The sequence below is a fragment of the Pongo abelii genome, chromosome 4 (genome assembly GCF_028885655.2).
Source record: "Pongo abelii isolate AG06213 chromosome 4, NHGRI_mPonAbe1-v2.0_pri, whole genome shotgun sequence".
NCBI lineage: Eukaryota > Metazoa > Chordata > Mammalia > Primates > Hominidae > Pongo > Pongo abelii.
The window spans coordinates 78,124,836-78,150,583 of NC_071989.2; the positions used below are offsets into that span (position 1 = coordinate 78,124,836).

General features: G+C 42.7%; 1 long non-coding RNA gene across 1 annotated transcript; it reads left to right on the plus strand.

Annotated features, from left to right (window-relative positions):
• The first annotated feature begins 99 nt into the window (after positions 1 to 99).
• On the plus strand, positions 100 to 25,748 carry LOC129059417 (uncharacterized). Its single transcript, XR_008525292.2, has 4 exons — positions 100 to 237; positions 19,657 to 19,801; positions 21,633 to 21,817; positions 25,524 to 25,748. It is a non-coding gene; the product is annotated as an uncharacterized LOC129059417 (long non-coding RNA).

A 25,748-nucleotide genomic window follows, 5' to 3' on the forward strand; every position in this document is an offset into this window, starting at 1 on the left:
CTATGAAAACCTGAAGTCCTCACCTGCTTTCTGCAAATTCCCAAGAGGTTTCATCCTCATGATCTCTGTCTCCTGGCAACCAGTGTCATCTCAACAATTGAATTCCACCCACTTGCACTTATAACACACACACAACCTAACTTTCATGAAACACTGGTAAGCTTAGCAGACTTTATCAAAGACTGGACCAGGAGCAGAGGAAGTCAAGTAGACTCTCTGAGGACATAAAAAACGAAGGTGAGTTCCCCTCACAGCAACACATACAATTTTTTTTTTTTTTTTTTTTTTTTTTTTTTTTGAGACGGAGTCTTGCTCTTTCGCCCAGGCTAGAGTGTAGTGGCACTATCTCGGCTCACTGCAAACTCCACCTCCCGAGTTCGCACCATTCTCCTGCCTCAGCTTCCCGAGTAGCTGGGACTACAGGCACCCGCCACCGCACCCAGCTAACTTTTTGTATTTTTAGTAGAGACGGGGTTTCACCATGTTAGCCAGGATGGTCTTGATCTCCTCACCTCGTGATCTGTCAGCCTTGGCCTCCCAAAGTGCTGGGATTACAGGCATGAGCCACCGCGCCAGGCCCAACACACACAATTTTAATAAATCAGGAATAAATCAAGGAGCACCACAGTTCTTAAAATGTCCTTTATCCCACCACCACCACCTTGCCAATTCGTTGGCCTCATCGCCCTCCTGTTTCTCTCCTTTTGGCTGACTCCTCTTGCCTCTCTCCTCCCTTCTCTTCTCCTCACCCCAATCTTCTTCTTCTTCTAAAAAGAATGGAGCTCTCCCAGTACCCATCTACCTCTCAACTCCTCTTGCTAGGTTTTCACAACCAAACCCAAGGCACTAAATAGGAAAGGGACATTCCCTTTAACCAGACCCAACGTCCTTGAAAAAGGAGTTTTCATTAAAACAATGAAATTTCTGTTCCTATAACATTATATGTATAAATCCCAATAAGGATGGATTACTACCTTCATTTTACATACAAGGAAACTGAGACTAAAATAGGTTAAATCCCTTGTCCAAGTCAAAGGGTAGCGTTAGAATTTGAACCCAGGTCTGCATAATTCCACAGACAGCATCGCAAACACTGCACTACCAAAAAAAAATCCCTAAGAGGCCATTTGCCAATATTCAAGTCTGTGGCAATAGTCTGTCCCATAATCTCAGCCAGCTGTCCCTCAGAGATATGCCAGCACTTTCAAGGGGCTTGGGCAAATAGCATGAATTATTCAGCACAAACTATCAGTCCCATTAAAGAAACAATGCAACAAACATAATCCGCCATCTTCTATGAAGGGTGATTTTCATAATCATTTGAGATGCCATATTCTTTTGATGTTATTTCTTCAGACAAGTTATTTGTGAATACAAGCTCTTAGAGTCTCTTCTACTTGGAATTATAGAATGTAATAATTCAGTGCATAATGGAGTACGTGTTCAATGGGAGTTTGATGATTAACCAAATGAATGACAGTGTTTCCATCATGTGCAGCAGATGTGGGTAGTAGCAGGTGTAGGGGCCATGGAGTGGGTAGATATCTATTATTGAAGGGATTTTCATCTCGATTTCACTTCAGCCCAAAGAAGGTGAATTCAGTCTTCATTACTTAATAATGGTTCCACGGATCCAAACTCATGTTCATTTTACCACTCTTCTGTAAGGATTCATTTATTCCAAAAGACAAAGTATTTGTTTTGTTTTTGTCTTTTTTCTCAATGAAATTCCTTAGTGACTGAGTTATTTCAGGCCCTAACAGAAAAAAAGAAGGAACATTCAAATGACAGTGAGCTGAAGGCTTCAGTAACATTGATCTAAGACCACTTGCTCTGAAAACATCAAGAAAGCAGCATTCCTGCCTTGACAAAATAAGATCCTGGGGTCAACATCAATTCTTACCACACATAAGTACTTTGCTCTGTGTTTAGAAGCAATCAACACAAATCTGGAAACATTTGCAAAGGCAGAAATATTCGGTGGGAAAATTTTAAATTTTGAGAGCCTAAAGTAAATTTTTGCAAAAGTACTTTTTTCTAAGGCCACTGTTCCCTAAAATGTCTTCATCAGACCCCGTACTTTAGTGAATTTCCCACTGTCTTCATCAGACACCCACCCCCTTTGGTAAACTTCCTGAGAATTGTAAGAACCTTTCAGACAGTTAGTGGCTTAAAAGAATTTTTCCACGATATTCAGTCTGCTTTTATCCCACATGTGCCACAAATCAGCAGCGTGGCTTTAAATAAGTCATTAAATGGCTGTAGGCCTCAGTCTCCTCCTGGGTAAGATGACAGATTGGCCCTCATGCTCTCTAGAGCTGTCTTAGTCCATGCAGGCTGCTACAACAAAACTGTCAAAAACTAGGTAGCCTATAAACAACAGAAATTTCTTTCTAACAGTTCTAGAGGCTGAGAAGTCCAAGATCAAGGCACCAATAAACTCTGTGTCTGGCCAGGGCCCCTTTCCCTGTTCATAGATGGCACCTTTGTGCTCCATCCACACATTTCTCAGAGGTTAGAACTGTTAGTGGTGGGGATACCACATCTCCATCTCTGGGCTCAGATTCCCTCCTAAGTTAGAGAAGTTGGTCCTGCACAGGAGAAAGGGCCGGGGCTGCCACCTGGGCCTTGCACATGCACGGGCAGGCCGCCTCTACTCAGAAGGACAGTCTCTTCTTAAGTCACTTAAAAAAAAATTGTTCTGGGCTCCTTTAAAAAGAAAACCAACAACTAAATAAAAACATACTTTACTGCCTATTTAATAAGAGAATAGAACACATAGGTACAAGAAGGCCTGTAATTTCTTCTTCATTTCTCTTAAACAACAATAACAACAAAAGCCAACTTTAAACAAATGGAAGAATACCCCTTACAAAGATTCATGAGAGAAATCAATATAGGATTTTAAGGACATTTGTTGAATGGACCTCAGAAGATACTGAGAATTGGATTTAGAGGATATCTCCTTAATTTCAAGGCTTTCTCTGATGTGTGTCAGACCTTCTGAGTACCCGGCCTCCATGTCTCTCCCCTCAGCCCTGACATCACTCTTTCCTATTTTAAGCTTTATTCTTAAACCTGGGAGCACTCAGTAGTAGTCCCAACTGCACAGTGAATGGGCCCAACCTGACCCAGCATGGGCAGGAGATATGCAGAAAGCAGGAGGCCAAAGGGGAAGGCAGGAGGCAGCTGTCACTCCACCATCTACACTGCTCTGTTTAGGACCAAAGTAAGGGGAGCCTGATTCCCTCCTCCAAGACCATGCTCTCTTTTACAGGATATCAGGGAAGGTCTCTGGAGGAGGCAGCATTTAAGCTGCAAACAAACTGATAAGGAGTCGGGCCTGGGAAGTATAGGAACAGAACATTCAGGCAAAAGGAACAGCATGACGTACAAAGCAGCCTAGAATGTTTAGAAGCATAAAGAAGAGCAGTGCAGCTAGAAAGCAGTCTGTGGGGTACAGTGGCTCTAGATGAGCTGGAGAGGTGGGCAGCCCAGACCAGACAAGACCAGACTTTTGGCTTATGTTGGGTTCCCTGAATCAGACCATGTACAAGGATTTGAACACAAGTAGTATATTTTGGAGGAAGTACAGAAAAGGCACAGGAAAGTGAGGCAGGGTGGGATGAAAGGCAATACACGGTATGCTAGCAAGCAGTTTACCTCTGTGGGCAGCTGGGTCTCACTCCCATGGGAGACTGCACCAAGCACACCTCAGAGTTCTACCACCTGAGCGGCAAGACAGTGGGGTTATTTATCCACCTATTCTTGTCCATCACTGATTGAAACCTGCTCCTGGGATATTAACTCTCAGACACTTTTTGTCTGCTACTAGCCAGAAAACCTCAGGTGGGGAGTTTTGGGTGGTCACAGCAGAAAGCTGCCGAGTATTCAAGTACAACAAGTCTTAAAAGGAATATGGGCGGGACATCGGCCATCTTGTAGCAGCCTTGTAGACAAAGGTAAGGACTTTGAATTGTATTCTAAGTGCAATGGGAAGCAACTGAAGGGTGTCAAAGCAGGCACAACACTTTCTAATATACATGTAAGATGACTGTTACTGCTGTGTAGAGAAAGTTTGGAGGGAGGGTAGCAGCACAAGAGTGGAAATGTCATTCATTCCAAAATGCCATATTGTTTAAGGTTAAGTAGTTGTCCCAGACCTCTCTCATACAGGCAAACCCCAAGTGTCTCCTGACCTTCTTCCTTTCAGCCATCCCCTCCTGAAGCCTCCCTTCCCTTTTCTTTCAGACAATCTGTGTTCAAATCCTGACTTTCCCACTTAATTCCTATGTGACCTGTGGCAAATTACTTAACATTGCCAAGTTTATAAAATGGGATAAAATTCTTTCATAGAGAGTTTGAGCAATAAATGAGATATTAAAGGCATAGCACAAGTACCAGCACACAATAAAGTCAACTAATGTATGTACAGTTTAAAATATTATTAATACACAGTGAATATTCAAGTATGCCCTTACCACAGAGTAGTCCCTTATGGAGTCAGAAAGAAAATGAAGCTGAAACACATATGCACACACACGGGCACACACACACACACACACACACACAACTTTGTTTATTCTGATGATCTGCCTGGCTTGAAGTAATCTAAGCCAAGGTTTTCTCCCATTATCCTGAAAAATTGTGTACTGGCGCTGCATGCGCTGTTCCCTGAACATCTAAGAAATCATCTGACTTATTGTCTAGGCACTTCAGAATGTCAGCATGAAGAATGTCATGCAAAATTTAAGGAATATTAAGCAACCATCTGATATTCCTAGTTCCAAAGCCAAAGAGGAACATTTTGTTCCTACTTTAAAGCTATCATATAGGGAGAAAATAGTGATTTTCTCTAGAAATTCAAGTGCTATGAGGAAATTATATGATGTCAAGGACTGGGTCCCACCCACTCTTCCCCATGTAAGTGAACAGCATGACTTTGGCAGCAATTAAAAGTTAATGGTTTGCCAATAATGAGCTCTTCATCAAAAAGATAAACTAGAAGCTATTTGGGACTTTTTCTGTTTTGACTTACACCCATTTCCTAGTGTCCATAATTTAAAATGAGCCAAATACCACATTCCTCACTTATTTAAATGAAAGTGGAAAGTTACAATACTGACCCACATATAGACTGACCTTTTTTAACAGGTATTACATCGGAGAAACTAGGGGTGAAGGGAAGGCGTCTTAGTCCATGCCTCCCCCTTTCCCTGCCATACCCTGTGATTACTAAGCATGCAGACTCAGTGAAGACACTTCTATTAGAGAATAATTTAAGAGCATCAAACCTGGAATCAGGAGACTCCATCTCTGGGCTTCAATTTTGTCATCAGTAAAATGAGAGTGTTGAATTACAGACCGATAAGAAACCTTTCTGGACTTAAATATTCTATGCTGTCAGGTTCTGGTAAGGCAACTAGACCAATGCTTCCCCCCGGGAAAATGCAGGTGGCGGGAGGTGGTTCCAAACTTTTCCAGAGAGGAATAAAAGTGGTGGAAAAGGTGCAGAATCAAGGCACAAAGGGAGGAGGAAATAGTAGATATTGTTGCTAAGAGGATCTCCAGAACCCCCTGTGAAGAAGTACATGGTATAAATGAGGAATCAGTCATGAGACACAACCTCCTACCACCTATTGGAAAGATGAAAAGTTGATCTTCTCTACAATTCTAAAATATCCAAACTTTACAGTGCATATTCAGCTTTCAAAGTAGTTTCAAAATCATTTCAATCCTTGTCAACACCCTAAGCATCCTTCTGAATATCTAACAAATTTAGCAGCTTCTCCCAGAGTTTATATGTCTAAGCACATACCTCCCTTAGTGTTTTAGTTCAAGATGTGTTCTGTCTCTGCACACTCTTACATTACAAGGACTGTGTTCTTTTAGATTGCATTTGACAGTTTCTTCTATCAGCTGCGTGCTCATGTAGACCCACAATATTCTTTTGCCAATTCCATCCCCTGTAGGAGGAAATGCAGGATGTCTTAAAAATTCAGAGCGCTGGTCAGCTTTAGCAAATACTCTTCGCTTCTCTCGTCAAATCCACAAAGACATGACAGATGTAGATGTACCACCAATACATGCCTAAGACCAAGCTGTCAAAGAAAGAGCTGTAGCAGCCACGTTTTACAATAATTATGCGTGATGTTTCCATAGTTGTTTTGTTCCTGCCACTTTGAAGTTAATATTTAGGACAATGAGTCTCAAACTTAAGTGTGGATCAGAATCACCTGGAGGACTCTTTTTTTCCTTCAACCTTTAAGTTCAAGGGTACATGTGCAGGATGTGCAGGTTTGTTACACAGGTAACACGTGTCATCCTGGTTTGCTGCAGATCATCTCATCACCTAGGTATGAAGGCCAGCATCCATTAGCTCTTCTTCCTGATGCTCTCCGTGCCTCACCCTTGACTCCAACAGGCTCCAGTGTGTGTTGCCCCTCCATATGTCCATGTGTTCTCATTATTCAGTTCGCACTTATAAGTGAGAACATGCAGTGTTTGATTTCTAGAGGACTTTTTGAAACATAGATTGCTACCCTTCACCACCCACTAAGTCTAGGATGGGGCCTAAGAATTCACATTTCTCACAGGTTCCCAGGTGCCTGATACTGGGTGGGCCAGCACCCACACTTTGAGAATCACAGGTATGGAGAAATCTGTGAGCAGTCAGTATGTTGGAACCTGCTCTTTCCTCAGCTCAAAAGAAGTCAGAGAAGGAAATCTGGGCTCATTTTATTTCTTCATTAAATTCAGATCCAATTAACATTCACTGAGTTATACAAGGCACTGGGTTAAATGCTTTCCAACACTTTTAATTCTTGTAATGACCTGTGCTGTAGCTATTGTCATCCTCATTCTAAAGAGGAGCAAATTGAGGCTGCAGAGAGATTGAATAACTTGGCCAGGACCACAGAGCTAGTAAGTAGAAGAGCCAGAATTCAAGGTCAAGTCTATGGATTCCAAGTCTCTCAGGTAACCTCAGTGATGCTGTAAATTCCCACTCTCTATGAGGCAGCCATGGGGCTTGGAGTAGGAGTTGTAAATGGCATTGACGGAGGATGGGGACATTCCTCCAGGAACTGCGGAGAGGCATTAAAGGAACTCTCTTCACATGCACATCTGGCTAAGTGGGCTAAGACACACCAATTCCTTTCCCTGTACCTCAGCTCTGCCAACTGTGAAACAGAAGACCAAAATAGTTGCCACCTACCCCCCAGCTTGTTCTCAAGAATGAGATAAGAGTTCCCAGCTATTACATAAGAAACACTTTTCTCTCCAAACTCTAGGCTCCCTGAGTAGTCTGAACGGCTGCAAGCTTCCTGAAGGATGGGGCTCACCCTCACCCTCTTGAACCTACTGCAGTGGTCACCCTTTTATCCCATCCTCTGACCTCCACCCCTCCCGTCTAGCCCTATCACTGACAGGCTGGGAACTCAGAGTTCAAAACGTGTTCCCGAAATGATGCGTGTATTTCAGAACCTCTACTTGTTCCTGCAGAGTGACTATCAGAGAATTTCTCTGACAGCCCAGTTGGACGCATTTTTAGGTGTTCTCCAGATTCTTCCCCAGTCTGTACCTCACAGGCCCCTAAGGCATAGTATGCTGGAGGCTTTGCCTGCTGGGGAACTGGCAGGAGGCATGTCACACCTATTTTGTAAGCTTGGAAGGGCTCCTGTGGAGAGCCTCATCCCCTCAGAATTAAGAATCCTTTGCTGTGCTTCACTGGTCCCATCTAATGAACTGGGAGAAACTCTCAGGTTCCACATTAGTCAACGACAGAAACATCCAGAGAATACATAAGTGTTCTGGAGTCAAAGTGAGCAAATAAAAGATTGATTTCTTTTTGTTTCCTTTTCTTGGCTTCGTGTCTCAAAGGGATGGCCAACCTCCCTTATCCCCAATCCTTCCTTGTGGGTGTTTGTTTATTAATGGAGTGGAGTGAGACCCTGAAAGCTGTGCCCTTGCTCTGAAGTTCTGATTGTAATGGAAACAGTTGCCAGGGAGGTGAAGTGTCACCATGGTTATCTACTGATCAAGGACCGCATGCCTGAGAGAGAGAGCAGCCAGAGCCTCTGCCTGTCAAGACATGCCTCATTCCGCCTCCACTCGCTCTGCCCTGCCAGTGGCTAATTGATTTGTGAAAACGCTTGGAGGTAGTCTGAGTGAGAAAGACACTTTATGTCTGCTTACGACAAATCCTCGGAGGAACAAAAAATCCATTTCATGCACACATTCCCCTGCTTGAGTCTTTCTTCCATTCAATTCCCAATTAGCTAAATCTTCAGCACCCAAAGAACTAAGCAGATGAAAATAATCTTCTGATGGCCAGCTCCTGCCAAACAGAGAGAATGGCACATACAGAAAAGAAACCTGCATCAATGGTAATAAAATAAAATAAAAATGAGGAACAGAAAAGCAGGCAGTAAGGAAGGAAAATGGCCCTCTGGCCTTTAAGCTACAATTTAAGAGAATAACTAAATCCAAAAGTCAAGTTCTAACAGTGACCAGTAACAAGAATAACTCATGAAAAGCCTGAATCCTGTAGTGCAACCTCCTGGCAACCTCATTTAACACAAGTAAATTCTAGTACACTGATTTTCTGTTGACGTCCAGCAATCAGTCTAGTGTCTCTATGCATAGACTCAGAAGTACTGTCGGTCTTCTATAAACCCATCCCCCGCAAAATGGATCAGAGCGTTGATTTGGGATTTCCTGCTGCCCAACTGGGGATGGGACCTGCCTTCTGACTTTCCAGTTTAGCTTCTGCCTACAGTGTATTTGCTTTTCAAAAAGAGTTTGCCAGGGCTGCTGAAAAAGTTGAAGGAATATTGATAACAGAACTGAGTTTTTATCAAAAGCTGCTTCTTGCAAGTGAACTTGGCTCAAACTCAAAGCTCTTCCCCCGTTGCCAATTGATCCTTGGGTACCCTTGGGTAAAAGCCAGTAAAGTTATTCCTGGGCCTTTTTTATGTGCAAGTGTTAAATTTTTTTGAACAGCTGGGATAATGAGGCTAACTACATTCACTTATTCACTCAGTCAGTATTTATTAATTACCAGAAATGTGCCAGACTCATAAGTAAAACTTATTCTTTAATCACTAATTGTAATGTTTGTTCTGCAGAAATAACCACTCCACTGTTTTGGAGCAGCATACCATGAGAAAGTAGATGGAGAGAGAAAAATAAAGGAACCCACTTTTTTCCCTTCTTCACAGCCTCTAAGTTTCAAAGGGCAAGGATAGTAGATTTCCAGAGCATTGAGCTATTTTCAAACTGCTAACTACATTGGATTACTTTGGCAACTCCTGTTCCAATGGTTTAAATCTGGTACAACACAGCACAATACATAGCTTTCCAGAACCATCTACATCCAGAACTCATTAAATACAATCTCACTAAGACATTTTCTAGGGCCGGGCACGGTGGCTCACGCCTGTAATCCCAGCACTTTGGGAGGCTGAGGCGGGTGGATCACAGGGTCAGGAGATAGAGACTATCCTGGCTAACGTGGTGAAACCCTGTCTCTACTAAAAATACAAAAAATTAGCTGAGTGTGGTGGTGGGCGCCTGTAGTCTCAGCTACTCGGGAAGCTGAGGCAGGAGAATGGCATGAACCCAGGAGGTGGAGCTTGCAGTGAGCAGAGACCGCGCCACTGCACTCCAGCCTGGGTGACAGAATGAGACTCCGTCTCAAAAAAAAAAAAAAAAGACATTTTCCAAAATACCCACTTATGCAGCTGAGATTTTTTTTTTTTCCCAGACAGAGTCTGGCTCAGCCACCCAGGCTGGAGTGTAGTGGCACAATCACAACTTATTGCAGCCTTGACTTCCTGGGCTCACATGATCCTCCCACCTCAGCCTCCCAAGTAGCTGGAACTACAGGCATGCCACCACACCAGGCTAATTTTTTATTTTTATTTTTTTGTAGTGATGAGGTCTCACTATGTTGCCCAGGCTAGTCTCGAACTCCTAAGCTCAAGCGATCCAACCATCTCAGCCTCCTGAAGTGCTGGGATTACAAGTGTGAGCCCCTGCACCTGGCTGAGAATTTTTTTAGTGAATTTTAGAGATACTTGGAGGCTATTCTCCCACCCATTGCCGGGCTCTCTCAATCCCCACAGGTGTCCAGGCAAGACATCAAAAACAAGTCAAAAAAAAAACCACGGCTGACCTTTTTAACCTCTTCCAAATTCAGTCTAATTGCCATCATTCTTGTTCTATAAAATTGATAGATCAAGTATTTGTCCAGTCTCATAGGATTTAAATCTATCTTTCATTGCTGTAAAGGCAAAGTAATGCAATTATAATTAAATAAAGAAGTTGTATTTGTACCATCCTTACTGGTTGATAAAACATTTTTATGGTTTACAGAGCATTTTTCATTTAATTAAAAGAACATTAAATATTCATTCAACAAACACTTTTTGACACCTCCCCCCATAGATATCCCCGGTGCCTAGCACAGTACTTGACAAATAAAGAATAAGATACATTCTGTACCCTCAGGAAGTCCAGAGTCAAGTGGATGAGAAAAACAAGTCAACAATGATTACAATAAGATAAAAGTGCAATTGAGAAATATAAAAGTATAGTGGTAGGCAGAAGAAGGAAAATAGACATATTAAGAATTCAAAGTTCAAAATGGTATTGGGGTCCAATTTACTTATAAGTATCTAGGCTACAAGGATGTCTAAGTATACATGCATAGATAGAAACATAATAAAATGGTTTTGATGGTGATGGCAAGGCTGAGGGTAGCCACTATTGTGGGGGAAGGGCTGCTGGTGATAAAGGTGATGATGACGGTGGGTTTCAGAAGACAGGGATATTTATTGGGTGATCGGAATTGGTATCCTTTCTTGCTACAGTACCAATTCTCTACCATCCCTGAGACCTCTCTCTTCATACATTCCAGCGGTTCACCATAGAGCTAATATCCATCCAGCCACAGCAACGACAGCCACAGAATGTTAGCAGCAACGGCCTATTTGGTAACAAACCATGTGCTGAATTGCTGACAGCCTGTGGTCACTTAGAGATGCACCCAAATGCCAAGAAATCAAAAATGAAGCCCTCTGCTCAAACCTGCCTTAGATTAGTTGAGCGCCATTTGCCTGACCAGGAGAAACAACAATAACTTTGAGGAGGGTGAGAAAGCCAGGAAGGGGAGGAAGAAACTAAACATGAATTGAAAGCAGATGACACGCGCCCCTGGCTCACGTAACCCTGCAAGAAAGAGCATGAAACATGTTTCTTGCAGAAGGATGACTATCAGAAAGGAAAAAAAAAGATTACAATAAATCCTAACCAAAGCCAACAGAAGAAAATGTTGGACAATTTGTTGGATAAATATTCAGTCAGGCTGATCCACCTCACTGAGTTGTTATAAAGAACAGCTAATAAAAAAAGATTGTCAAGGACACTGCAAACATAGAAGAACTAACCAATAATAAGAACATTAATAATAAGGGAGGACCTAGGAATAAAACCAATTCAATCAAGACCTACAATGTTGAGCAACTAGCACAGAAATAAAGAAAACAGATATGACTGTCTGGAGGTGGTCCAAACAAACAAGAACCAAAACTACTTTTTTGCTCTTAATTTTTAAAAGAAGACAAGTTTACAGGGTATACGACTATAAATAAATATTGGCCAATGGGCTCTTGCTTTTCCCTGGAGACAGCTCCCTTGGAAATGACTTCCTGGATGGAGAGGGTAAGGAAGTTGAAGTCTCTTACTCTCCCCCCCAGAGCTCAGGGTCCATGACAGGAAGACTTCCCTCACTAGTCTGACAATTTGGGATTGGAAAAAAAACACTGGAAGGAATCCAAAGCTGTGGTTCATTTCATTCTTTCATTCCCTGCTTTTGCCAAATGCTGACAATTACAAACAAATGTTTTCTTCACAAATACTTTCTTCTAGATGAACATTCTGCTCATTTTGGTGGCTTATGTATAAATGGCTTGAGAAACACTTTCTAAATCCCCAAGGTGATGGAATTTCCACGTAATGATAATGATTATTTAATGTCATCATCACAATGGGCTGCCTGGGCAAATGAAATGCTTGCTGGGTCTAAAGCATTCACTCAAGTGAGGTAAATTAACGCTTTCCAGGGTACCAGATTTCCCGTTGGGGCCCTAAAGAAGATAATTCATTACCCAGGCATTCTCTACCCCCAATGCTGCTGTCTACCAGCAAGTTCTTCAGTTGCTTTAAACTGTCAGGCTTCTCAGCCAGTGCAGGGAAGTCCAAGAGAGATAAGAATATGCTGAGAAGGTCCACACTATGTGGATATTTTTAGTCATCTGAAGATAGTCCAGGAGTGATAATCATCATAATAACCCATGTGGCACAGCCCATCTTCCTTCTCAAAGCACTTACAACATGTTAATCATCCCCTTTGATCCTCACAATAATCCCTGAGGTATGCAAAGCAGGTATTATTATAGTCAGCACCTGGCTATAGTAGCGAGAAGGACATAGACAAATGGTATGGAGGTAAGCCTCAGAGACACAGAAAAGCAAGACAGGGTGTAGAAGGAAGAGGGAGCAGGCCCCAAAACCACTAGCATCAAAAGCAGTGAGGGTTTGGGACCAGGGTCCCTGTGGAGTCAAAACGCACATTAGCACATGGAGACAGAAACATGAAGAGGCTTGAGGGTCTAATTGGGTAGACTGAGTTTAAAAGATGATCTAGTGATTATTTACTGTTTAAAGATTATTGCTTGTAGGGCCAAAATCAAGAAAAATTGAAATGAAAATGGGCTATGCATCCATTTTACTATTTGTACTATGTGTCAGATGTTTTTCTATAAAATACTAACTAAGTCTACACAATTAATCTCTGCAAGACAGATATTATCAACCTATTTTATATTACAGATGAGAAGACTGAGGCCCAAAGAAGTTATGCTATTTACCCAAGGTCACATATCTGCTAAGTGGTGCAGATGAGATTTAGGGACTAGGAGAAAGAAAGCAACAGAAGGTTGGGGGCACTGGCCGGGAATAACTGAGCCATAAGTTACAGGCAGCAACAATAAGAGCATCTAGATAAGCATTTAAGAATAAGGAATGAATGCTTTCTGAGCCCTGGGCTTTATGTCCTTCCTGCCCAGAGCATCGCCTGCTCTTGAATCGTATCAGAGGCTGGGCTCACAGAGCCTGGTGAGAGGGCCATCCGACTGAGGTGGAAGAGAGGGGATAACAGGCAAGATGATTCCTGGCCATTAGCCCCCTTTTACAGAGGGGGAAACTAACTCCTAGAGAGGAAAGTTCACGAAACAGCTGGGGAGAAGTTGCTTTTCTTCTGCAATAGCAAGGGGAAGCTATAATGTCTGAAAACACAGAAATCTAGGAGGATCATGGTAGCCAGCAAGCAGTTTGCCTAAAGGATTAGGTTAATGTTGGTGAGAGCCAGAGATGGTGGAAGGAAGTAGAATGACCAGAGCCAAAGGAACATAAGAGAAGGCGTAGATTTGTGGAAAAAAGTCCTCTACTTTGGATTCCTTTGCTAGGACACCTTGGACAAGATACTTCTCCGAGCTCCATCCACAAAACTGAATCAATAAAATCCACCTCATCGTGACTGTATATATACGCATCATCGTAACAATACATATAGTCTGAGTGGCCGTTGTTATTCCTAAACTTTTGAAAGAAGTTTTGATGTCGAGGTAGATGGTCTCCAGGGAGAGTAATATAACAGGCAAGAATTTGGACTTGGAGTGATCCTCTTCTTTGCAGTAAATAAAATGTTTCTGTTGAAAACCTACTTTCACCAATCCTTATGAATTTCAACCTATGTCATTAGCAAGACTTGATTCTAAGAAGCACATAGAAAGCCATTTCAGTGACCTTTTCCTTCTTCGAGATTTATAGAACATGTTTCTTCTGACAAGCATGAACCATCATACTTTAAATAAAAAGGTTCCTCCTGGAGGGAGAATTAATCAAGAGCAATAACATTCTGCCCAACCTTCTTAGCATGTAAGGGTCACATCCAGTTAACAGTGCATGAAGACTTCAAACAAATTGCCTTCAGTCTCTCTAAAAGATTTGTCCAACAGAGCCCATTCGTGCTTATTTCTGCAGAAACTTCAGGCACCAAGACAGCATTTTCCAAGATGGAGATATAGCAATTGTAAGCAATGTTATTTATAGAATTATCTGCAAAGGTGCTTAGAAAGGTTCATCTTACAAGCCTGGAATAATTCAGAGAATCTTAGAGGTGGCAAGAACCTTGTAGACCACTAGGCCTAACCCCCAATCTAATCCCGCTGTTCAGTGTCCTTCCAGAGCTAATATGAGGCTTCTTTGTATAGACCTGGGTTTGGGGAACTTATTTCTAGAAGTGCTCAGAGGACTCTTGGAGCTGAATATAACAGTACCAGAGAGGCCACCATATGCAAAAACATGGATGAACCTAGGTGACATTAGACTAACTGAAACAAGCCAGACACAGAAAGAAAAGCACTTCATGACCTCACTTATATGTGGAAACTGAAAAAAGACATCAAGTGTATAGAAACAGCAGAAAAGTGGTTATCAGGGCTGGGAAAAATAAGGAGATGTAACATAAAGAGTACAAAGTTGTAGTTGTGCAGGATAAATAAGTCTAGCGGTCTAATGTACAGCATGAAGACAATACTTAATAATATTGTATTATATACTGGAAATTTCCTAAGAGAGATTTGAGGTACTCTTATTACACAAAAAAAGTACCTGTGAGGTAAGGGATACGTCAATTTGCTTAACTGTAGTAATCACTTCACTATGTATATGTGTATCAAAGCGTCATGCTGTACAACTTCAAGTTATACAATTTTAAAAATGTATAAATGCAATAGTACCAGGAGCCACTAAATGATTCATATTCTAATCCTCTAATTCTAGTATTATTTCTGAACATTTATATTTTATATTAATATAATCTTTTTTTTTTTTTTTTGAGATAGAGTTTACTCTTATTGCTCAGGCTGGAGTGCAATGGTGTTATCTCGGCTAACTGCAACCTCTGCCTCCCAGGTTCAAGCAATTCTCCTGCCTCAGCCTCCAAAGTAGCTGGAATTACAGGCATGCACCACCATGCTTGGCTAATTTTTGTATTTTTAATAAAGATGGGGTTTCACCATGTTGGCCAGGCTGGTCTCAAACTCCTGACCTCAGGTGATCCACCTGCCTCAGCCTCCCAAAGTGCTGGGATTACAGGTGTGAGCCACCATGCCTGGCCCAATATAGTCTTATAATATGCACACAGCCTTGCAGCGCTTAGCCCCTCTGTGAATAGGCCCAGCACATCCTCTTCATCTTCTCCCCCTCTGCCAAGTCCCCTCCACAGGCCACAACACTGTCTCACCCTCCAAACACAGACCCAGAGTGAGCTGAGATGAGCTGAGCACAATGGCCATGAGATGATCCTCCCTGCATGCCCTCCCATCTGTCAAGTGAGGACAGAGGAGGGCTGATGCCTAAAACCAGACCAGTCAGACTCCAACTCAGCCCTGTCCCTGTCCTTTGTCATCCGGCAGCATTGTGTCACAAGGCATTGCAAGTGGACATTAGTTTACTTAAGGTTCAGCATGGAAGGCCACCTGGCCACCAAAAGCTGGCAAAGAAATGAGGACTCCTTGCAGGTTATAACCAGCCTGCAGCAACTCCCGAGGACCTGAAAGGGGCTGCAAAATAAACTTGGGCTTCCCTCTTTACAACGTGATGTGGGATGCACGGTGCTTCTGTCATAGAGTCAGGCAAACTTTATGTGTGGCTGTTAAAGTAGGGAGCAAGCCTTGTGCTCTAATCCATCTGATATATTAGCCAGGAAAATATCACTGAAAACATTCCATGGCATTTGTTTTAAGGTTCCCAGTCAGCACAAGCTATTAAAATGAAACAAAGTCATAGCTTGCTCCTCAGTAAGTCTTATCTTTCTGTTGTCTGAGGATTTCCCATGATATTAGGATAAGGTTTGTATAATGTTTGCTTCAGGTGACTTAGTCATCATTAGAAGTGGAGAAGAGGGAAAAACTCAGTGGGTTATTTCTGCCTAAATGCCCCGCCAAAGCCGCCAACTGCTTGGCCTGGCTTAACTCGAACAAGTAGAACAGTGGTTTTCTTTTTCTTTTTTAGAATGGGTGGCTCTCCAAACTTGAAATGGAGAGAGGGGCCTGAAGATGCAGTGGTATGACTGAAGCTACCAAAACTGTCAGCCAATACCATCCTCCTCTGTTTCAACACAAAAGAGAATCAGTTTTGAGAGCACAACTTTAGAATAAACTGTGTTAGACCTAAAGGTTGCAGGGAACTGGAAAGCCTAGCTGAACTCTCCCCGGCAGAACAAGCAGCTGGCTAAATCGTTAACTAGCAGTTCTCTCCTGCCCCCCAGTGCCCTTGGTTGCCCAAAGGGCCCCTGAGCCCAAGACTCCAGATCTTTCCTTTCCTCCAAGTCAGCTTCTTCTGTGTCCTGTTCCCTCAGGGCAAAGCACTGTACTTTCCAAGGTAACACCTAGCTAAGCTAATATAATCTAATCTGAAAGACTTAGTATTATTGGATTATTATGCTATTACTCCTAGAGAATACAATTTGCATTCTAGAGACACACAGGCTTAAACTGAAGGAGTGGGAATTTCCATTACACTGTCAGGAGAGGAAGGGATGCAATTTTACAAGGGGTGGGAATTTCAAGACCAAATGTTAAAACTTAAAACAGCCTTGCCTGTTCCTACAGCTGGGAAGGTTTTGAGTTTCATTATTTAAAAGCTACTAACTCAACGGGCACAGTGACTCACACCTGTAATCCCAGCACGTTGGGAGGCCGAGGCGGGCGGATCACCTGAGGTCGGGAGTTCGAGACCAGCCTGACCAACATGGAGAAACCCCGTCTCTACTAAAAAATACAAAAAAATAAGCTGGGTGTGGTGGCACATGCCTGTAATCCCAGCTACTCGGAGGCTGAGGCAGGAGAATCGCTTGAACCCAGGAGGCGGAGGTCGTGGTGAGCCAAGATTGTGCCATTGCACTCCAGCCTGGGCAACAAGAGTGAAACTCTGTCTAAAAAAAAAAAACTACCCAACCCCTGCCTCTATGCAATCTTTTTTTCTAAAATGTTCCCCCATCTCCTCAGTATTGATGTGTTCAGAGGCTCTGGGCTTTCTTTTGACCTAAGTAATAGTAATGATTGGTCATGGCAGAGCTGTACTTCATCAGTGGGATTTTTTAAATAATATTTTAAAAATAATACTACTTCCCCAGTTATTTAAAAGTAACCAGGCCCTTGTTCTCACTCATAGGTGGGAATTGAACAATGAGAACACTTGGACACAGGAAGGGGAATATCACACACCGGGGCCTGTCGTGGGGTGGGGGGTGGGGGGAGGGGGGAGGGATAGGAGATATACCTAATGTAAATGACGAGTTAATGGGTGCAGCACACCAACATGGCACATGTATACATATGTAACAAACATGCACGTTGTGCACATGTACCCTAGAACTTAAAGTATAATTTAAAAAAAAGAAAAGAAAAAAATTAAAAAATTAAATATAAAAAAATAAAAAAATTAAAATAAAATAAAATAAAAGTAACCATGCCTTACATTTAATTATTTTAATTTTGGTCTATTTTTTAATAAACCTAATAAGCTACTTAAAAGATATGCAAGAACTCTTAGAAATAACTACCACTTATTGTATATATGCTAGATGTCAATATAGTATACAAGAGATGCTAAGCCAATTATATATGTTGTCTCATGACACACAACCCTATGAACTAGATGCTACTATTTCTATTCTTTAGGCCTGAAAACTGATGTTCTGAGAATTTAAATAAATGTAGCCAAGATCACAGTAGTTGAAGTGTTGGAGGAAGAATTCAAACACAATTCTGTCTGCATTCAGAGCCTGCCGTCTTAATTACGACCTTTTCCTACCAGCTAAGGGAAAGGCAGGGTAGGGACAAACAACAATACTTCTACTATCTTGAGCTTAACAATCTTGCAGTAACTGAGGTAGTAACTCCCAGGTATGGTCCCTGAAACAGCAACATCATCATCCCCCAGCAAACTTGTTTAAACTGCAAAATTTAGGGCCCACCTCAGACTTTAAAAATCAGAAACTCTGGAGATGGAACCCAGCAATCTGTGTTTCAAGACACACGCTTAAGTTTGAGAACCCATAAACTAAGCATCTGTATTAGTCCATTCTCACACTGCTATAAAGAACTACCTGAGCTTGGGTAATTTATGAAGAAAAGGGGTTTAATTGACTCACAGTTCCACAGTTTTAACGGCAAGCATGACTGAGAGGCCTCAGGAAACTTACAATCATGGTGGAAGGTGAAGCGGAGGCAAGCAGCTTCTTCACATGGTCACAGGAGAGAGAGAGAGAAAAGGGGAAGTTCCACACACTTTTAAAGCCTCAGATCTCTTGATAACTCACTCACTATTACAAGAACAGCGAGGGAGAAATCCACCCCCATAATCCAACCACCTCCCACCAAGCCCCTCCTCCAATTCGATGCGAGATTTGGGCGGGGATACAAATTCAAACCATATCACCATCAATGTGAATACTTTGGAAATGGATCAATCATAACTGCTTTTTTAAACATTCATTTCTTGAATAATTCTTTTTCAGTAGAAACTTGCACATAATTTTATTCTAACTCCAGAGAGATTTGAACAAATATTGTTGCCACATGCTTGACAGGTGTGTAACATTGTGAGCGGAAAAGAAGTAATCAAGAGAAAACCATTTCTCAAAATCCTGTGAGGTAACCTAGTACGACTGACTTTAAAATCAGTGTAACAGGTGTTTCTGAGTTTTAAAAGATGAAGAGTTATCTAAATTAGTTATATAATACCTAGTGAGTTTGCAGTAGTCTGCTCCTTGTCTGTGCAAATTCAAGGAACGGTGTTAAAAAGCACCTGTAGGGCTCATTTGATGAGCATCTAAACAGCCTGCCTCACCCTTTCTTTTCGCTCTGTGCTGCTTCTTTCTCCAATCAAAATAAGACAGGGGCTGGGCATGGTGGCTCACGCCTGTAATCCTAACACTTTGAGATGCTGAGGCAAGTGGATTGCTTGAGCCCAGGAGTTCAAGACCAGCTTGGGTAACATGGTGAAATACTGCCTCTACAAAAAATACAAAAAAATTAGCTGGGTGTAGTGCTGTGTGCTGTAGTCCCAGCTACTCAGGAGGCTGAGGTGCAATGATCACTTGCCCTGGGGAAGTCAAGTCTGCAGTGAGCCGTGATCGTGCCACTGCACTCCAGCCTGGGTGACAGAGTGAGACCCCATCTCAAAAAATAAAACATAAAAAAAATTAAGACCGAGAGGCCAGCTTTGGTCTGGGTGACACCACCAGTTTGGGGCCTTCCACTCCCTCTAGCTGGAGAACCTCTGGGCAATCGCCCAGTGTGCAGGTGCTCTGTGCACCTGCCCTAATAACTCAGATCTGGGAATGGATCATTTTCCAAGAGGCAGGCTCTACATTCAGTTTCTCAAACCCCTTGTGTCTTCCATTTCCTTGAAGTTTGTTCAATATTAGCCTAGGTGTGCCCTGAATAAAAGAAAATAGAAATTCATGGCATCATTTTATCTTTACCTGAAAAAGAAAAACGATTTGAGTTGGTTTTCAAACAGGGCCAGAGGTCAGAAGTCAAAGGGAAACTTCCTTGCTGGGGCTGAATCAGTGACTTCAACCTTCTCAGACCAGAGTTCAGCCGTGCACCCCCTGCTTCCTGCAGGGAAGGAGTTGTTCTGGTACAAAACAGTTTGGATTCTACAGGTCAGTGGTGCAATTGCAGCTCAGGAACTTGCTAGCTCCGAAGCAGTCGTTCCTCCGTGTCTGACTTTGGGCGATATACTTCACATTCTTCAGCCTGGTTTCCTGAACTGCACTGTTTGGGATGGAAAGGGCAGGAATATCAACCCAATGAGAATGGAGAGAAGTAGGACTCAGTGGCCTAACCTCACTAGACTACCTCAGGAAATGCTAAATTAATGTCAGCACTGACTGCTGGGCATGGTGGCTCACAGCTGTAATCTCAACACTCTGGGAGCCTGAGGCAGGTGGATCGCTTGAGCCCAGGAGTTCAAGACTAACCTGGGCAACATACTGAAATCCCGCCTCCGCAGAAAATACAAAAATAGCCAGGCATAGTGGCATGTGCCTGTAGTCCCAGCTTCTCAGGAGGCTGGGGTGAGAGGATTGTTTGAGTTAGAGGTTGCAGTAAGCTGAGATGGCGCCCCTGCACTCCAGCCTGGGTGACAGAGTGAGTCTCTGTCCTTAAAAAAAAAGGTTGGGGTAGGGGAGTGGTCAGTGCTTTTCCTCTTCCCCTTTAAAGTAATAAGACAGATTTTCACCTGACTTTTTGGGAGCACTAACCTGAAAGAGCAGTCACCAGGGGTCATATAAACAGGGGTTTACGGCCCGATCATCTCACAAGCATATCCCAGAAAACTGGGATATATGTGTGTGGTTTCCAATCTTGAAACACAAGACAAGGACAGGAAGCCTCATACCCTAAAGAAGGGAAAAACTATAATCCCTGGTTCTAGGTCAAGTCACAGGCTTTCTCCTCAGACCTCTGGGGAATACTGGACTCTCTTCCTCTCCACAACACCCCACACATAAACACACTCAAAACACAGACAAATTCAGTATTCAGCTAATCCCTAAATATTCAAGGGAGCCACACACCAATCCACTACAGAGAAGACAAACACTACACTCGGTGCCCGGGTGTGAAGTTTAAAACCTTTCCCGGAGACATTTGTATTTTTCCCAAAAGGAGAGAGCCCTCTGCTGGTGAGTGGACACCGTGCTGGGAAAGGGTGACCGGATTGTCCACGTTAGTCACCCTTACCGGCTGTTTGCTCCTTTTCAGGCAGCAAATGTGTAAGTTATTACCAACTGGCTTAAGTTTTCATCCGTGGCAGGAACAAATTCCAGCATTATTTAATGAATGTTGATGGTACAAAGCCCAAATCCCATAAGACCCTCTTGGCTGAACTGATTACAGTTTACTACAGCAAAAAGGGGGGATAAAGAGAGGATACAAGAACTTTTTTCGGCTCCTCCATAGTTCATGGATAATCTCGAAATGTTTCATGCAGACGGCTCTGCGCAGTATTTGGGCTGTAAAAACATCGTGTCAGACAGTTTGGAAGACGTTGTAAACAACCTAAATGTCCGTCAAAAGAAAATAAGTAGCTGAGTTATGGTGTATCCAAACAACGGAATACTATGCAGCTTTAAAAAAAAATAATGAGGAAGTTCATTCTGTAAGAATGTAGAAAGATCACCACATCGTTATGTTTGTGGAGGAAAAGTATAGAAACAATATGCATAATATACTGTCATTTGTGTAAGAAGGAGGAGATATGTTTGTGTTTGCTTCTACATGCATAAAGTATTTCTTACTTTTTTTTTTTTTTTTTTTTTTTTTGAGACAGAGTCTCGCTCTGTCACCCGGGCTGGAGTGCAGTGGGGCGATCCTGGCTCACTGCAAGCTCCGCCTCCCGGGTTCACGCCATTCTCCTGCCTCAACCTCCCAAGTAGCTGAGACTACAGGCACCCACCACCACACCCGGCTAATTTTTTTTTGTATTTTTAGTAGAGACGGGGTTTCACCGTGTTAGCCAGAATGGTCTCGATCTACTGACCTTGTGATCCGCCCGCCTCGGCCTCCCAAAGCGCTGGGATTACAGCATCAAGTATTTCTAGAAATTTGCCCAAAGAACTAATTCCAGTGGTTACATGTTTATAGGAGTGTGAGAACTGCAGGAATGGAGGATACAGGTGAGAAGAAACGTTTCATTTTGTTATATATTTCGACCTTTGATGTGACTATTTTAATCAAACATTAAGTAGTTTTTAAATGACAGCCAGAATGGCCATGAAGTTTGCCTTTACCCAACACTTTGATGACAATTAACATTTATTTAGCACTTACTATGTGCCAGGCAACATGCTAAATGCCTTAGGTGTATTAACTCATTTATTTAACCCTCACAACTACCCTATAAGGTAGGAACTATTCTTGTCATCCACATTCCAGAGACAAGGAAACTAAGGGACAGAGAGGTTATTTCCCCAGGTTCACACAGAGAAGACCTCCCAGCAGGCTGCCTCCAGATTTCTGCACCAACACCGTTCTATGCAGCTGCTCCAGAGAAAGTGTCTCCAACACAGTAAAGCTGATATCAGAGAATATTGCTGGCTAAAATTCCAGGAATCCTAAAGTTTGGAGAAATCCTTTACTAGTGGTCTCAAACATGAGATTTCCTTTGATTAGACAAACATGTACACCATTATTCACAAACATACACTCATAGATTCTCACAACTCAAACATGCATACATTCTCCACTCACACATACTCACACATCCTACAACACTCACACACACATCCTCTCACGCACTCACACTCATATATCTCACACATATTCACACTCACATCCTCTCACACACACTCACATCCTCTCACACACACATCCTCTCACACACTCACACACACATATCCTCACACAGTCACACACATACATCCTCCGGCACTCACTATCATACATCCTCTCACACACTCACACTCATACATCCTCTCACACACACGTCCTCTCACACACTCACATCCTCTCACACATGCATACACACATCCTCTCACACAGATACACACATCCTCTCACACACATACACATACCTCCTCTCACACACTCACATCTCACACACACACATCCTTTCACACATATATCCTCTCACACACACACATCCACACACACACATATACGTCTTCACATACACACTTATACATCCTCTCACACACACACACATCCTCTCACACACTCACGTCTTCTCACACACACACATCCTTACACACACACACATATCCTCTCACACACATACACATATCTTCTCTCACACACTCACACATATCCTCTCACACACTGACACTCACATCCTCTCCCACACACACATCCTCTCACACACATAAATCGTCTCACACATCCTTTCACACACACACACATCCTCTCGCACATTCACACACACACACATTCTCTCACACACTCACAGTCATACATCCTCTCACACACACACATCCTCACACACACATCCTCTCACACACATACATATACCTCCTCTCACACACACATCCTTTCACAGACACATCCTCTCACACACACGCACATCTTCTCACACACTCACACACACATCCTCTCACATACACACACATCTTCTCACACACACATATCCTCTGACACACACACATCCACTCACACACATCCTCACACACTCACACACATCTGCTCACACACTCGTGCATCCTCTCACACACACATCCTCTCACACACACATCCTCACACACACATCCTCACACACACACACGTCCTCTCACACACACATCCTCTCACACACACGTCCTCTCACACACACACATGCCCTCTCACACACACACACACGCCCTCTCACACACACACATCTGCTCACACACTCACATACACCCACTCATACACTTACACACACATCCTCTCACACACACATCCTCTCACACACTGATACACTCATACCCACTCCCACACACACATACACTCATACCCACTCCCACACCCACTTGCCAACTCAAACACACCCTCACACCTTCTCTGGCTCCAGCCTGCCCTCTCCTCTGTCCCGCCCCACACAGCCCCAGAGCGTTGGTCCTGGTACACTCCAGCCCAAGGATTCCTGGGCCTCTCTCAGGCCCACTCTCCCTTTGCCAATCTCAGGATCTCCTCTCCATGCATCAGCCTCTCCTGACTAAAATGTGGGCATCCATATTTCTGTTCCACACAACCCACTTCTACCTCCTAAACGTGCTCCACACACATTTACACAAAGAACTAATAACACTGGTTACTATCATTAGTGCTCCATGCTACCCAATTCCAGCTTTATTTCTCCTGACAACAAAGACTTTCTCTTTCTCAGGACCTTAAGAAGGAAAGATTGTTTTTCCATTCTACTTATACTTTCAGCTTCTCTGCTTGCACAGTGAATGAAGAATTTCATGCAATTTCATTTTTGACAAGAAAGAGGTACAACCTTCCATCTACCTTAGGACAAGCTGCAGCGCATCTCCTCCTGGTGCTGGAGGACACACAAGCACTGTGAGACCAACATTTTGTTCTGCCAACAAGCCATTTAGTGTCCCTGGAGCACTGACCTGTAATATGCTAGATGCAAAACCATTTAAAAGGGAGAATGGGATATAGCATTTGACACATACACTTTTCATTTTTGGGGGGGTTGGCTTCCACTTTAGAACATAACAATTCTTGAACATTTTACTGCGGCCCCAAACTCCCTGTTGCTCTACTGTTTCAAATTCTGAAGGCCAAAAATCTATGTCTATGTCTATGTCTATGTCTATGTCTGTGTTGTACATTATTTTATTATATAGTGGCTGTAAAAGGATATCAAGGCCAGGCATAGTGGCTCATGCCTATAATCTCAGCACTTTGGGAGGCCAAGGCAGGCAGATGGCTTGAGATGGCTTGGGCCCAGGAGTTTGAGACCAGCCTGGGCAACACAGCAAGACCCTGTCTCTAATTTCTCTTTTTTTTTTTTTTTGAGATAGAGTTTCACTCTTGTTGCCCAGGCTGGAGTGCAATGGCACAATCTCAGCTCACTGCAATCTCTGCCTCCCGGGTTCAAGCGAGTCTCCAGCCTCAGCCTCCCGAGTAGCTGGGATTACAGGCATGTGCCACCATGCCTGGCTAATTTTGTTTTTTTTTTTTTAGTAGAGACGGGGTTTCTCCATATTTGTCAGGCTGGTTTCAAACTCCTGACCTCAGGTGATCCGCCCGCCTGGCCTCCCAAAGTGCTGGGATTACAAGCGTGAGCCACCATGCCCAGATCTGTCTCTAATTTTTTTAAAAAAGAAGAATATCAAAATGCCAGAATGCCAGGCATTCATCTGGAATTGTTCCATTTATAATAATTGTTAATATTAAAAAGTACTCTTAAGTCCATTAAAAGTTCATCATCTCATTTAATGTCCCTCTGTAATATTGAGGTTATTGTTCCCATTTTACAGATAAGAAAGCTGAGGTCACAAAAAGGAAAGTGACTGGTCCAAGTTGAAATTGATCGTAATTAGCAGAGCTAGAAGTTGAAACCAGTTCTGTTTTATTATAAATCCACACCACACTTTGGATCACACATCATCAGTGGCCCAAACTCTCAGCTCTTGCAAATAAAAATAAATCAACAGTTTTTAGTGTCAAGTCTCTGTACAACATGTGCTGGTCCACCTTTCATGCCTTGGGGCTAGTTATTGCCTTGTATTAATTATTATCTTTCGTGTGGACTTTGCCTCCTAAGTAGTAACTAAATTGCTAGCTCTTTATAGTCAAAAATATGTCTTTTCCATCTTTGTGCCCCACACTTAGAAGAGAAGGGAAGGGAAGGGAAAGGAAGGGAAGGGAAGGGGCAAACATGTTTCTCACAGGATTCTTTACACTGGCAAATAGGAAGAAGCTCAAATACCTACCGGAAAAGAGAAGTTAAATGAACTATGAACTATGGGACATCTGCATGAGAGAATGTTACACAACTATTTAAAATCATGTTTTCAGAAACTACTGAATAAGAGGAAAATGTTCACCAAATATTGTGATGCCTTTTGCATTTATAGCAAAGGAAAAAAAAGCTGAGAGAAAAATACAATAAAATGTCAACTTTTGTTATCTCTGTGA